Source organism: Pseudophryne corroboree, unplaced genomic scaffold (assembly GCF_028390025.1).
Source record: "Pseudophryne corroboree isolate aPseCor3 unplaced genomic scaffold, aPseCor3.hap2 scaffold_925, whole genome shotgun sequence".
Lineage (NCBI taxonomy): Eukaryota > Metazoa > Chordata > Amphibia > Anura > Myobatrachidae > Pseudophryne > Pseudophryne corroboree.
In genome coordinates this window covers 31730-44063 of record NW_026970505.1, presented here as the reverse complement: position 1 = coordinate 44063, position 12334 = coordinate 31730, and the positions used below count along the sequence as shown (strand labels likewise).

Sequence of the window (12334 nt, the reverse complement as noted above, 5' to 3'; positions counted from 1 at the left end):
TATATGAACCAGTAGTTAGAAGTAGAAAAGTTCTAACAGAAACCAGAAAGTTCATCTACAGCAACACTACACTGGATACGCCCAATCTCATCTGATCTTGGAAGCTAAGCAGTGTTGGGTCTGGTTAGTACTTGGATGGGAGACCACCTGGGAATACAAGGTGCTGTAGATATTTTTATACTGCCAACACCGTTCTGTTGATGCATTCCATTTTCAAACGTATTCATTTATGAACCAGTAGTTAGAAGTAGAAAAGTTCTAACAGAAACAAGAAAGTTCATCTGCAGCAACACCACACTGGATACGCCCAATCTCATCTGATCTTGGAAGCTAAGCAGTGCTGGGCCTGGTTAGTACTTGGATGGGAGACCACCCGGTAATACAAGGTGCTGTAGATATTTTTATACTGCCAACACCGTTCTGTTGATGCATTCCATTTTCAAACGTATTCATTTATGAACCAGTAGTTAGAAGTAGAAAAGTTCTAACAGAAACCACAGAGCTCATTTACAGCCACACCACACTGGATACGCCCAATCTCATCTGATCTTGGAAGCTAAGCAGTGTTGGGCCTGGTTAGTACTTGGATGGGAGACCACCTGGGAATACAAGGTGCTGTAGATATTTTTATACTACCAACACCGTTCTGTTGATGCATTCCATTTTCAAACGTATTCATTTATGAACCAGTAGTTAGAAGTAGAAAAGTTAAAACAGAAACCACAAAGCTCATCTACAGCCACACCACACTGGATACGCCCAATCTCATCTGATCTTGGAAGCTAAGCAGTGTTGGGCCTGGTTAGTACTTGGATGGGAGACCACCTGGGAATACAAGGTGCTGTAGATATTTTTATACTGCCAACACCGTTCTGTTGATGCATTCCATTTTCAAACGTATTCATTTATGAACCAGTAGTTAGAAGTAGAAAAGTTCTAACAGAAACCACAAAGCTCATCTACAGCCACACCACACTGGATACGCCCAATCTCATCTGATCTTGGAAGCTAAGCAGTGTTGGGCCTGGTTAGTACTTGGATGGGAGACCACCTGGGAATACAAGGTGCTGTAGATATTTTTATACTGCCAACACCGTTCTGTTGATGTATTCCATTTTCAAACGTTTTCATATATGAACCAGTAGTTAGAAGTAGAAAAGTTCTAACAGAAACCACAAAGCTCATCTACAGCCACACCACACTGGATACGCCCAATCTCATCTGATCTTGGAAGCTAAGCAGTGTTGGGCCTGGTTAGTACTTGGATGGGAGATCACCTAGGAATACAAGGTGCTGTAGATATTTTTATACTGCCAACACCGGTCTGTTGATGTATTCCATTTTCAAACGTTTTCATATATGAACCAGTAGTTAGAAGTAGAAAAGTTCTAACAGAAACCAGAAAGTACATCTACAGCAACACTACACTGGATACGCCCAATCTCATCTGATCTTGGAAGCTAAGCAGTGTTGGGTCTGGTTAGTACTTGGATGGGAGACCACCTGGGAATACATGGTGCTGTAGATATTTTTATACTGCCAACACCGTTCTGTTGATGCATTCCATTTTCAAACGTATTCATTTATGAACCAGTAGTTAGAAGTAGAAAAGTTCTAACAGAAACCACAAAGCTCATCTACAGCCACACCACACTGGATACGCCCAATCTCATCTGATCTTGTAAGCTAAGCAGTGTTGGGCCTGGTTAGTATTTGGATGGGAGACCACCTGGGAATACAAGGTGCTGTAGATATTTTTATACTGCCAACACCGTTCTGTTGATGCATTCCATTTTCAAACGTATTCATTTATGAACCAGTAGTTAGAAGTAGAAAAGTTCTAACAGAAACCAGAAAGTTCATCTACAGCAACACCACACTGGATACGCCCAATCTCATCTGATCTTGGAAGCTAAGCAGTGTTGGGCCTGGTTAGTACTTGGATGGGAGACCACCCGGTAATACAAGGTGCTGTAGATATTTTTATACTGCCAACACCGTTCTGTTGATGCATTCAATTTTCAAATGTATTCATTTATGAACCAGTAGTTAGAAGTAGAAAAGTTCTAACAGAAACCAGAAAGTTCATCTACAGCAACACCACACTGGATACGCCCAATCTCATCTGATCTTGGAAGTTAAGCAGTGTTGAATCTGGTTAGTACTTGGATGGGAGACCACCTGGGAATACAAGGTGCTGTAGATATTTTTATACTGCCAACACCGTTCTGTTGATGCATTCCATTTTCAAACGTATTCATTTATGAACCAGTAGTTAGAAGTAGAAAAGTTCTAACAGAAACCACAAAGCTCATCTACAGCCACACCACACTGGATACGCCCAATCTCATCTGATCTTGGAAGCTAAGCAGTGTTGGGCCTGGTTAGTACTTGGATGGGAGACCACCTGGGAATACAAGGTGCTGTAGATATTTTTATACTGCCAACACCGTTCTGTTGATGCATTCCATTTTCAAACGTATTCATTTATGAACCAGTAGTTAGAAGTAGAAAAGTTCAAACAGAAACCACAAAGCTCATCTACAGCCACACCACACTGGATACGCCCAATCTCATCTGATCTTGGAAGCTAAGCAGTGTTGGGCCTGGTTAGTACTTGGATGGGAGACCACCTGGGAATACAAGGTGCTGTAGATATTTTTATACTGCCAACACCGTTCTGTTGATGCATTCCATTTTCAAACGTATTCATTTATGAACCAGTAGTTAGAAGTAGAAAAGTTCTAACAGAAACCACAAAGCTCATCTACAGCCACACCACACTGGATACGCCCAATCTCATCTGATCTTGGAAGCTAAGCAGTGTTGGGCCTGGTTAGTACTTGGATGGGAGACCACCTGGGAATACAAGGTGCTGTAGATATTTTTATACTGCCAACACCGTTCTGTTGATGCATTCCATTTTCAAACGTATTCATTTATGAACCAGTAGTTAGAAGTAGAAAAGTTCTAACAGAAACCACAAAGCTCATCTACAGCCACACTACACTGGATACGCCCAATCTCATCTGATCTTGGAAGCTAAGCAGTGTTGGGCCTGGTTAGTACTTGGATGGGAGACCACCTGGGAATACAAGGTTCTGTAGATATTTTTATACTGCCAACACCGTTCTGTTGATGCATTCCATTTTCAAACGTATTCATTTATGAACCAGTAGTTAGAAGTAGAAAAGTTCTAACAGAAACCACAAAGCTCATCTACAGCCACACCACACTGGATACGCCCAATCTCATCTGATCTTGGAAGCTAAGCAGTGTTGGGCCTGGTTAGTACTTGGATGGGAGGCCACCTGGGAATACAAGGTGCTGTAGATATTTTTATACTGCCAACACCGTTCTGTTGATGCATTCCATTTTCAAACGTATTCATTTATGAACCAGTAGTTAGAAGTAGAAAAGTTCAAACAGAAACCACAAAGCTCATCTACAGCCACACCACACTGGATACGCCCAATCTCATCTGATCTTGGAAGCTAAGCAGTGTTGGGCCTGGTTAGTACTTGGATGGGAGACCACCTGGGAATACAAGGTGCTGTAGATATTTTTATACTGCCAACACCGTTCTGTTGATGCATTCCATTTTCAAACGTATTCATTTATGAACCAGTAGTTAGAAGTAGAAAAGTTCTAACAGAAACAAGAAAGTTCATCTACAGCAACACCACACTGGATACGCCCAATCTCATCTGATCTTGGAAGCTAAGCAGTGTTGGGCCTGGTTAGTACTTGGATTGGAGACCACCCGGTAATACAAGGTGCTGTAGATATTTTTATACTGCCAACACCGTTCTGTTGATGCATTCCATTTTCAAACGTATTCATTTATGAACCAGTAGTTAGAAGTAGAAAAGTTCTAACAGAAACCACAGAGCTCATTTACAGCCACACCACACTGGATACGCCCAATCTCATCTGATCTTGGAAGCTAAGCAGTGTTGGGCCTGGTTAGTACTTAGATGGGAGACCACCTGGAAATACAAGGTGCTGTAGATATTTTTATACTACCAACACCGTTCTGTTGATGCATTCCATTTTCAAACGTATTCATTTATGAACCAGTAGTTAGAAGTAGAAAAGTTCAAACAGAAACCACAAAGCTCGTCTACAGCCACACCACACTGGATATGCCCAATCTCATCTGATCTTGGAAGCTAAGCAGTGTTGGGCCTGGTTAGTACTTGGATGGGAGACCACCTGGGAATACAAGGTGCTGTAGATATTTTTATACTGCCAACACCGTTCTGTTGATGCATTCCATTTTCAAACGTATTCATTTATGAACCAGTAGTTAGAAGTAGAAAAGTTCTAACAGAAACCACAAAGCTCATCTACAGCCACACCACACTGGATACGCCCAATCTCATCTGATCTTGGAAGCTAAGCAGTGTTGGGCCTGGTTAGTACTTGGATGGGAGACCACCTGGGAATACAAGGTGCTGTAGATATTTTTATACTGCCAACTAGAGATGAGCGCCGGAAATTTTTCGGGTTTTGTGTTTTGGTTTTGGGTTCGGTTCCGCGGCCGTGTTTTGGGTTCGACCGCGTTTTGGCAAAACCTCACCGAATTTTTTTTGTCGGATTCGGGTGTGTTTTGGATTCGGGTGTTTTTTTCAAAAAACCCTAAAAAACAGCTTAAATCATAGAATTTGGGGGTAATTTTGATCCCAAAGTATTATTAACCTCAAAAAACATAATTTGCACTCATTTTCAGCCTATTCTGAACACATCACACCTCACAATATTATTTTTAGTCCTAAAATTTGCACCGAGGTCGCTGTGTGAGTAAGATAAGCGACCCTAGTGGCCGACACAAACACCGGGCCCATCTAGGAGTGGCACTGCAGTGTCACGCAGGATGGCCCTTCCAAAAAACCCTCCCCAAACAGCACATGACGCAAAGAAAAAAAGAGGCGCAATGAGGTAGCTGACTGTGTGAGTAAGATTAGCGACCCTAGTGGCCGACACAAACACCGGGCACATCTAGGAGTGGCACTGCAGTGTCACGCAGGATGTCCCTTCCAAAAAACCCTCCCCAAACAGCACATGACGCAAAGAAAAAAAGAGGCGCAATGAGGTAGCTGACTGTGTGAGTAAGATTAGCGACCCTAGTGGCCGACACAAACACCGGGCCCATCTAGGAGTGGCACTGCAGTGTCACGCAGGATGTCCCTTCCAAAAAACCCTCCCCAAACAGCACATGACGCAAAGAAAAAAAGAGGCGCAATGAGGTAGCTGTGTGAGTAAGATTAGCGACCCTAGTGGCCGACACAAACACCGGGCCCATCTAGGAGTGGCACTGCAGTGTCACGCAGGATGTCCCTTCCAAAAAACCCTCCCCAATCAGCACATGATGCAAAGAAAAAGAAAAGAAAAAAGAGGTGCAAGATGGAATTATCCTTGGGCCCTCCCACCCACCCTTATGTTGTATAAACAAAACAGGACATGCACACTTTAACCAACCCATCATTTCAGTGACAGGGTCTGCCACACGACTGTGACTGATATGACGGGTTGGTTTGGACCCCCCCCAAAAAAGAAGCAATTAATCTCTCCTTGCACAAACTGGCTCTACAGAGGCAAGATGTCCACCTCATCTTCACCCTCCGATATATCACCGTGTACATCCCCCTCCTCACAGATTATCAATTCGTCCCCACTGGAATCCACCATCTCAGCTCCCTGTGTACTTTGTGGAGGCAATTGCTGCTGGTCAATGTCTCCGCGGAGGAATTGATTATAATTCATTTTAATGAACATCATCTTCTCCACATAATCTGGATGTAACCTCGTACGCCGATTGCTGACAAGGTGAGCGGCGGCACTAAACACTCTTTCGGAGTACACACTTGTGGGAGGGCAACTTAGGTAGAATAAAGCCAGTTTGTGCAAGGGCCTCCAAATTGCCTCTTTTTCCTGCCAGTATAAGTACGGACTGTGTGACGTGCCTACTTGGATGCGGTCACTCATATAATCCTCCACCATTCTATCAATGTTGAGAGAATCATATGCAGTGACAGTAGACGACATGTCCGTAATCGTTGTCAGGTCCTTCAGTCCGGACCAGATGTCAGCATCAGCAGTCGCTCCAGACTGCCCTGCATCACCGCCAGCGGGTGGGCTCGGAATTCTGAGCCTTTTCCTCGCACCCCCAGTTGCGGGAGAATGTGAAGGAGGAGATGTTGACAGGTCGCGTTCCGCTTGACTTGACAATTTTGTCACCAGCAGGTCTTTCAACCCCAGCAGACCTGTGTCTGCCGGAAAGAGAGATCCAATGTAGGCTTTAAATCTAGGATCGAGCACGGTGGCCAAAATGTAGTGCTCTGATTTCAACAGATTGACCACCCGTGAATCCTTGTTAAGCGAATTAAGGGCTGCATCCACAAGTCCCACATGCCTAGCGGAATCGCTCCGTGTTAGCTCCTTCTTCAATGCCTCCAGCTTCTTCTGCAAAAGCCTGATGAGGGGAATGACCTGACTCAGGCTGGCAGTGTCTGAACTGACTTCACGTGTGGCAAGTTCAAAGGGCATCAGAACCTTGCACAACGTTGAAATCATTCTCCACTGCACTTGAGACAGGTGCATTCCATCTCCTATATCGTGCTCAATTGTATAGGCTTGAATGGCCTTTTGCTGCTCCTCCAACCTCTGAAGCATATAGAGGGTTGAATTCCACCTCGTTACCACTTCTTGCTTCAGATGATGGCAGGGCAGGTTCAGTAGTTTTTGGTGGTGCTCCAGTCTTCTGTACGTGGTGCCTGTACGCCGAAAGTGTCCCGCAATTTTTCTGGCCACCGACAGCATCTCTTGCACGCCCCTGTCGTTTTTTAAAAAATTCTGCACCACCAAATTCAAGGTATGTGCAAAACATGGGACGTGCTGGAATTTGCCCATATTTAATGCACACACAATATTGCTGGCGTTGTCCGATGCCACAAATCCACAGGAGAGTCCAATTGGGGTAAGCCATTCCGCGATGATCTTCCTCAGTTGCCGTAAGAGGTTTTCAGCTGTGTGCGTATTCTGGAAAGCGGTGATACAAAGCGTAGCCTGCCTAGGAAAGAGTTGGCGTTTGCGAGATGCTGCTACTGGTGCCGCCGCTGCTGTTCTTGCGGCGGGAGTCCATACATCTACCCAGTGGGCTGTCACAGTCATATAGTCCTGACCCTGCCCTGCTCCACTTGTCCACATGTCCGTGGTTAAGTGGACATTGGGTACAACTGCATTTTTTAGGACACTGGTGAGTCTTTTTCTGACGTCCGTGTACATTCTCGGTATCGCCTGCCTAGAGAAGTGGAACCTAGATGGTATTTGGTAACGGGGGCACACTGCCTCAATAAATTGTCTAGTTCCCTGTGAACTAACGGCGGATACCGGACGCACGTCTAACACCAACATAGTTGTCAAGGACTCAGTTATCCGCTTTGCAGTAGGATGACTGCTGTGATATTTCATCTTCCTCGCAAAGGACTGTTGAACAGTCAATTGCTTACTGGAAGTAGTACAAGTGGGCTTACGACTTCCCCTCTGGGATGACCATCGACTCCCAGCGGCAACAACAGCAGCGCCAGCAGCAGTAGGCGTTACACGCAAGGATGCATCGGAGGAATCCCAGGCAGGAGAGGACTCGTCAGACTTGCCAGTGACATGGCCTGCAGGACTATTGGCATTCCTGGGGAAGGAGGAAATTGACACTGAGGGAGTTGGTGGGGTGGTTTGCGTGAGCTTGGTTACAAGAGGAAGGGATTTACTGGTCAGTGGACTGCTTCCGCTGTCACCCAAAGTTTTTGAACTTGTCACTGACTTATTATGAATGCGCTGCAGGTGACGTATAAGGGAGGATGTTCCGAGGTGGTTAACGTCCTTACCCCTACTTATTACAGCTTGACAAAGGGAACACACGGCTTGACACCTGTTGTCCGCATTTCTGGTGAAATACCTCCACACCGAAGAGCTGATTTTTTTGGTATTTTCACCTGGCATGTCAACGGCCATATTCCTCCCACGGACAACAGGTGTCTCCCCGGGTGCCTGACTTAAACAAACCACCTCACCATCAGAATCCTCCTGGTCAATTTCCTCCCCAGCGCCAGCAACACCCATATCCTCCTCATCCTGGTGTACTTCAACACTGACATCTTCAATCTGACTATCAGGAACTGGACTGCGGGTGCTCCTTCCAGCACTTGCAGGGGGCATGCAAATAGTGGAAGGCGCATGCTCTTCACGTCCAGTGTTGGGAAGGTCAGGCATCGCAAACGACACAATTGGACTCTCCTTGTGGATTTGGGATTTCAAAGAACGCACAGTTCTTTGCGGTGCTTTTGCCAGCTTGAGTCTTTTCAGTTTTCTAGCGAGAGGCTGAGTGCTTCCATCCTCATGTGAAGCTGAACCACTAGCCATGAACATAGGCCAGGGCCTCAGCCGTTCCTTGCCACTCCGTGTGGTAAATGGCATATTGGCAAGTTTACGCTTCTCCTCCGACAATTTTATTTTAGGTTTTGGAGTCCTTTTTTTTCTGATATTTGGTGTTTTGGATTTGACATGCTCTGTACTATGACATTGGGCATCGGCCTTGGCAGACGACGTTGCTGGCATTTCATCGTCTCGGCCATGACTAGTGGCAGCAGCTTCAGCACGAGGTGGAAGTGGATCTTGATCTTTCCCTAATTTTGGAACCTCAACTTTTTTGTTCTCCATATTTTATAGGCAGAACTAAAAGTCACCTCAGGTAAACAATGGAGATGGATGGATTGGATACTAGTATACAATTATGGACGGACTGCCACGGTTAGGTGGTATAAAAAAACCACGGTTAGGTGGTATATATTATAATAATAATACAATTATGGATGGACGGACTGCCTGCCGACTGCCGACACAGAGGTAGCCACAGCCGTGAACTACCGCACTGTACACTGGTTGATAAAGAGATAGTAGTATACTCGTAACAACTAGTATGACACTATGACGACGGTATAAAGAATGGAAAAAAAACCACGGTTAGGTGGTATATATTATAATAATAATACAATTATGGATGGACGGACTGCCTGCCGACTGCCGACACAGAGGTAGCCACAGCCGTGAACTACCGCACTGTACACTGGTTGATAAAGAGATAGTAGTATACTCGTAACAACTAGTATGACACTATGACGACGGTATAAAGAATGAAAAAAAAACCACGGTTAGGTGGTATATATTATAATAATAATACAATTATGGATGGACGGACTGCCTGCCGACTGCCGACACAGAGGTAGCCACAGCCGTGAACTACCGCACTGTACACTGGTTGATAAAGAGATAGTAGTATACTCGTAACAACTAGTATGACACTATGACGACGGTATAAAGAATGAAAAAAAAACCACGGTTAGGTGGTATATATTATAATAATAATACAATTATGGATGGACGGACTGCCTGCCGACTGCCGACACAGAGGTAGCCACAGCCGTGAACTACCGCACTGTACACTGGTTGATAAAGAGATAGTAGTATACTCGTAACAATTAGGATGACACTATGACGGTATAAAGAATGAAAAAAAAACCACGGTTAGGTGGTAGGTATATAATAATAAATAATACAATTCTGGTCGGACGGACTGCCTGCTGTGTGCCGACACAGAGGTAGCCACAGCCGTGAACTACCGCACTGTACACTGGTTGATAAAGAGATAGTAGTATACTCGTAACAATTAGGATGACACTATGACGGTATAAAGAATGAAAAAAAAAACCACGGTTAGGTGGTAGGTATATAATAATAAATAATACAATTCTGGTCGGACGGACTGCCTGCCGTGTGCCGACACAGAGGTAGCCACAGCCGTGAACTACCGCACTGTACACTGGTTGATAAAGAGATAGTAGTATACTCGTAACAATTAGGATGACACTATGACGGTATAAAGAATGAAAAAAAAACCACGGTTAGGTGGTAGGTATATAATAATAAATAATACAATTCTGGTCGGACGGACTGCCTGCCGTGTGCCGACACAGAGGTAGCCACAGCCGTGAACTACCGCACTGTACACTGGTTGATAAAGAGATAGTAGTATACTCGTAACAATTAGGATGACACTATGACGGTATAAAGAATGAAAAAAAAACCACGGTTAGGTGGTAGGTATATAATAATAAATAATACAATTCTGGTCGGACGGACTGCCTGCCGTGTGCCGACACAGAGGTAGCCACAGCCGTGAACTACCGCACTGTACTGTGTCTGCTGCTAATATAGACTGGTTGATATTTAAAGAGATATTAGTAGTATACAACAATACTATACTGGTGGTCAGGCACTGGTCACCACTCCTGCAGCAAAAGTGTGCACTGTTAATTAATATAATTGTACTCCTGGCTCCTGCTAACAACCTGCAGTGCTCCCCAGTCTCCCCCACAATTAATTATAAGCTTTTAATTTATACATTGATGACTGTGCAGCACACTGGGCTGAGCTGAGTGCACACAGACTGAGTCACACTGTGTGACTGACTGTGCTGTGTATCGTTTTTTTTTTCAGGCAGAGAACGGATATAGCAGAGAGAAGTGAACGGATATATTATATTAAATAAAAGTTAACTAGCAACTGCACTGGTCACTGACTGTGGTAAACTAACTCTGTCTGCGACTCTGCACAATCTCTCTCTCTCTATCTAATCTATCTCTATTCTAATGGAGAGGACGCCAGACACGTCCTCTCCCTATCAATCTCAATGCACGAGTGAAAATGGCGGCGACGCGCGGCTCCTTATATAGAATCCGAGTCTCGCGATAGAATCCGAGCCTCGCGAGAATCCGACAGCGTCATGATGACGTTCGGGCGCGCTCGGGTTAACCGAGCAAGGCGGGAAGATCCGAGTCGCTCGGACCCGTGAAAAAAAACATGAAGTTCGGGCGGGTTCGGATTCCGAGGAACCGAACCCGCTCATCTCTACTGCCAACACCGTTCTGTTGATGTATTCCATTTTCAAACGTTTTCATATATGAACCAGTAGTTAGAAGTAGAAAAGTTCTAACAGAAACCCCAAAGCTCATCTACAGCCACACCACACTGGATACGCCCAATCTCATCTGATCTTGGAAGCTAAGCAGTGTTGGTCCTGGTTAGTACTTGGATGGGAGACCACCTAGGAATACAAGGTGCTGTAGATATTTTTATACTGCCAACACCGTTCTGTTGATGCATTCCATTTTCAAATGTATTCATTTATGAACCAGTAGTTAGAAGTAGAAAAGTTCTAACAGAAACCACAAAGCTCATCTACAGCCACACCACACTGGATACGCCCAATCTCATCTGATCTTGGAAGCTAAGCAGTGTTGGGCCTGGTTAGTACTTGGATGGGAGACCACCTGGGAATACAAGGTGCTGTAGATATTTTTATACTGCCAACACCGTTCTGTTGATGCATTCCATTTTCAAACGTATTCATTTATGAACCAGTAGTTAGAAGTAGAAAAGTTCTAACAGAAACCACAAAGCTCATCTACAGGCACACCACACTGGATACGCCCAATCTCATCTGATCTTGGAAGCTAAGCAGTGTTGGGCCTGGTTAGTATTTGGATGGGAGACCACCTGGGAATACAAGGTGCTGTAGATATTTTTATACTGCCAACACCGTTCTGTTAATGCATTCCATTTTCAAACGTATTCATTTATGAACCAGTAGTTAGAAGTAGAAAAGTTCTAACAGAAACCACAAAGCTCATCTACAGCCACAACACACTGGATACGCCCAATCTCATCTGATCTTGGAAGCTAAGCAGTGTTGGGCCTGGTTAGTACTTGGATGGGAGACCACCTGGTAATACAAGGTGCTGTAGATATTTTTATACTGCCAACACCGTTCTGTTGATGCATTCAATTTTCAAATGTATTCATTTATGAACCAGTAGTTAGAAGTAGAAAAATTCAAACAGAAACCACAAAGCTCATCTACAGCCACACCACACTGGATACACCCAATCTCATCTGATCTTGGAAGCTAAGCAGTGTTGTGCCTGGTTAGTACTTGGATGGGAGACCATCTGGGAATACAGGTGCTGTAGATATTTTTATACTGCCAACTCCGTTCTGTTGATGCATTCCATTTTCAAACGTATTCATTTATGAACCAGTAGTTAGAAGTAGAAAAGTTCTAACAGAAACCAGAAAGTTCATCTACAGCAACACCACACTGGATACGCCCAATCTCATCTGATCTTGGAAGCTAAGCAGTGTTGGGCCTGGTTAGTACTTGGATGGGAGACCACCTGGGAATACAAGGTGATGTAGATATTTTTATACTACCAACACC

The 12334-nt window shown here is 44.5% G+C and overlaps 21 non-coding genes and 5 pseudogenes across 21 annotated transcripts; all 26 read left to right on the top strand.

Moving 5' to 3' along the window:
• The first annotated feature begins 53 nt into the window (after window positions 1–53).
• LOC135046545 (5S ribosomal RNA) lies at window positions 54–172 on the top strand. Its single transcript, XR_010238857.1, has one exon. It is a non-coding gene; the product is annotated as a 5S ribosomal RNA (ribosomal RNA).
• A 107-nt stretch (window positions 173–279) lies between these two features.
• LOC135046689 (5S ribosomal RNA) lies at window positions 280–398 on the top strand (annotated as a pseudogene).
• A 107-nt stretch (window positions 399–505) lies between these two features.
• LOC135046950 (5S ribosomal RNA) lies at window positions 506–624 on the top strand. Its single transcript, XR_010239025.1, has one exon. It is a non-coding gene; the product is annotated as a 5S ribosomal RNA (ribosomal RNA).
• A 107-nt stretch (window positions 625–731) lies between these two features.
• On the top strand, window positions 732–850 carry LOC135047197 (5S ribosomal RNA). Its single transcript, XR_010239264.1, has one exon. It is a non-coding gene; the product is annotated as a 5S ribosomal RNA (ribosomal RNA).
• A 107-nt stretch (window positions 851–957) lies between these two features.
• On the top strand, window positions 958–1076 carry LOC135047185 (5S ribosomal RNA). The gene has a single exon (XR_010239253.1). It is a non-coding gene; the product is annotated as a 5S ribosomal RNA (ribosomal RNA).
• Window positions 1077–1183: 107 nt separating this feature from the next.
• On the top strand, window positions 1184–1302 carry LOC135046362 (5S ribosomal RNA). The gene has a single exon (XR_010238677.1). It is a non-coding gene; the product is annotated as a 5S ribosomal RNA (ribosomal RNA).
• A 107-nt stretch (window positions 1303–1409) lies between these two features.
• LOC135046547 (5S ribosomal RNA) lies at window positions 1410–1528 on the top strand. Its single transcript, XR_010238859.1, has one exon. It is a non-coding gene; the product is annotated as a 5S ribosomal RNA (ribosomal RNA).
• A 107-nt stretch (window positions 1529–1635) lies between these two features.
• On the top strand, window positions 1636–1754 carry LOC135046540 (5S ribosomal RNA). Its single transcript, XR_010238852.1, has one exon. It is a non-coding gene; the product is annotated as a 5S ribosomal RNA (ribosomal RNA).
• A 107-nt stretch (window positions 1755–1861) lies between these two features.
• LOC135046603 (5S ribosomal RNA) lies at window positions 1862–1980 on the top strand (annotated as a pseudogene).
• A 107-nt stretch (window positions 1981–2087) lies between these two features.
• LOC135046668 (5S ribosomal RNA) lies at window positions 2088–2206 on the top strand (annotated as a pseudogene).
• Window positions 2207–2313: 107 nt separating this feature from the next.
• LOC135047174 (5S ribosomal RNA) lies at window positions 2314–2432 on the top strand. The gene has a single exon (XR_010239242.1). It is a non-coding gene; the product is annotated as a 5S ribosomal RNA (ribosomal RNA).
• Window positions 2433–2539: 107 nt separating this feature from the next.
• On the top strand, window positions 2540–2658 carry LOC135047162 (5S ribosomal RNA). The gene has a single exon (XR_010239231.1). It is a non-coding gene; the product is annotated as a 5S ribosomal RNA (ribosomal RNA).
• Window positions 2659–2765: 107 nt separating this feature from the next.
• Window positions 2766–2884, top strand: LOC135047151 (5S ribosomal RNA). Its single transcript, XR_010239220.1, has one exon. It is a non-coding gene; the product is annotated as a 5S ribosomal RNA (ribosomal RNA).
• A 107-nt stretch (window positions 2885–2991) lies between these two features.
• Window positions 2992–3110, top strand: LOC135046507 (5S ribosomal RNA). The gene has a single exon (XR_010238820.1). It is a non-coding gene; the product is annotated as a 5S ribosomal RNA (ribosomal RNA).
• A 107-nt stretch (window positions 3111–3217) lies between these two features.
• Window positions 3218–3336, top strand: LOC135047067 (5S ribosomal RNA). The gene has a single exon (XR_010239139.1). It is a non-coding gene; the product is annotated as a 5S ribosomal RNA (ribosomal RNA).
• Window positions 3337–3443: 107 nt separating this feature from the next.
• LOC135047138 (5S ribosomal RNA) lies at window positions 3444–3562 on the top strand. Its single transcript, XR_010239208.1, has one exon. It is a non-coding gene; the product is annotated as a 5S ribosomal RNA (ribosomal RNA).
• Window positions 3563–3669: 107 nt separating this feature from the next.
• LOC135046768 (5S ribosomal RNA) lies at window positions 3670–3788 on the top strand (annotated as a pseudogene).
• Window positions 3789–3895: 107 nt separating this feature from the next.
• Window positions 3896–4014, top strand: LOC135046451 (5S ribosomal RNA). The gene has a single exon (XR_010238766.1). It is a non-coding gene; the product is annotated as a 5S ribosomal RNA (ribosomal RNA).
• A 107-nt stretch (window positions 4015–4121) lies between these two features.
• On the top strand, window positions 4122–4240 carry LOC135047150 (5S ribosomal RNA). Its single transcript, XR_010239219.1, has one exon. It is a non-coding gene; the product is annotated as a 5S ribosomal RNA (ribosomal RNA).
• A 107-nt stretch (window positions 4241–4347) lies between these two features.
• On the top strand, window positions 4348–4466 carry LOC135047126 (5S ribosomal RNA). The gene has a single exon (XR_010239197.1). It is a non-coding gene; the product is annotated as a 5S ribosomal RNA (ribosomal RNA).
• Window positions 4467–11067: 6601 nt separating this feature from the next.
• Window positions 11068–11186, top strand: LOC135046393 (5S ribosomal RNA). The gene has a single exon (XR_010238708.1). It is a non-coding gene; the product is annotated as a 5S ribosomal RNA (ribosomal RNA).
• Window positions 11187–11293: 107 nt separating this feature from the next.
• Window positions 11294–11412, top strand: LOC135047115 (5S ribosomal RNA). The gene has a single exon (XR_010239186.1). It is a non-coding gene; the product is annotated as a 5S ribosomal RNA (ribosomal RNA).
• A 107-nt stretch (window positions 11413–11519) lies between these two features.
• LOC135046517 (5S ribosomal RNA) lies at window positions 11520–11638 on the top strand. Its single transcript, XR_010238830.1, has one exon. It is a non-coding gene; the product is annotated as a 5S ribosomal RNA (ribosomal RNA).
• A 107-nt stretch (window positions 11639–11745) lies between these two features.
• LOC135046664 (5S ribosomal RNA) lies at window positions 11746–11864 on the top strand (annotated as a pseudogene).
• Window positions 11865–11971: 107 nt separating this feature from the next.
• On the top strand, window positions 11972–12089 carry LOC135047118 (5S ribosomal RNA). The gene has a single exon (XR_010239189.1). It is a non-coding gene; the product is annotated as a 5S ribosomal RNA (ribosomal RNA).
• A 107-nt stretch (window positions 12090–12196) lies between these two features.
• LOC135046452 (5S ribosomal RNA) lies at window positions 12197–12315 on the top strand. The gene has a single exon (XR_010238767.1). It is a non-coding gene; the product is annotated as a 5S ribosomal RNA (ribosomal RNA).
• The last annotated feature ends 19 nt before the right edge of the window (window positions 12316–12334 follow it).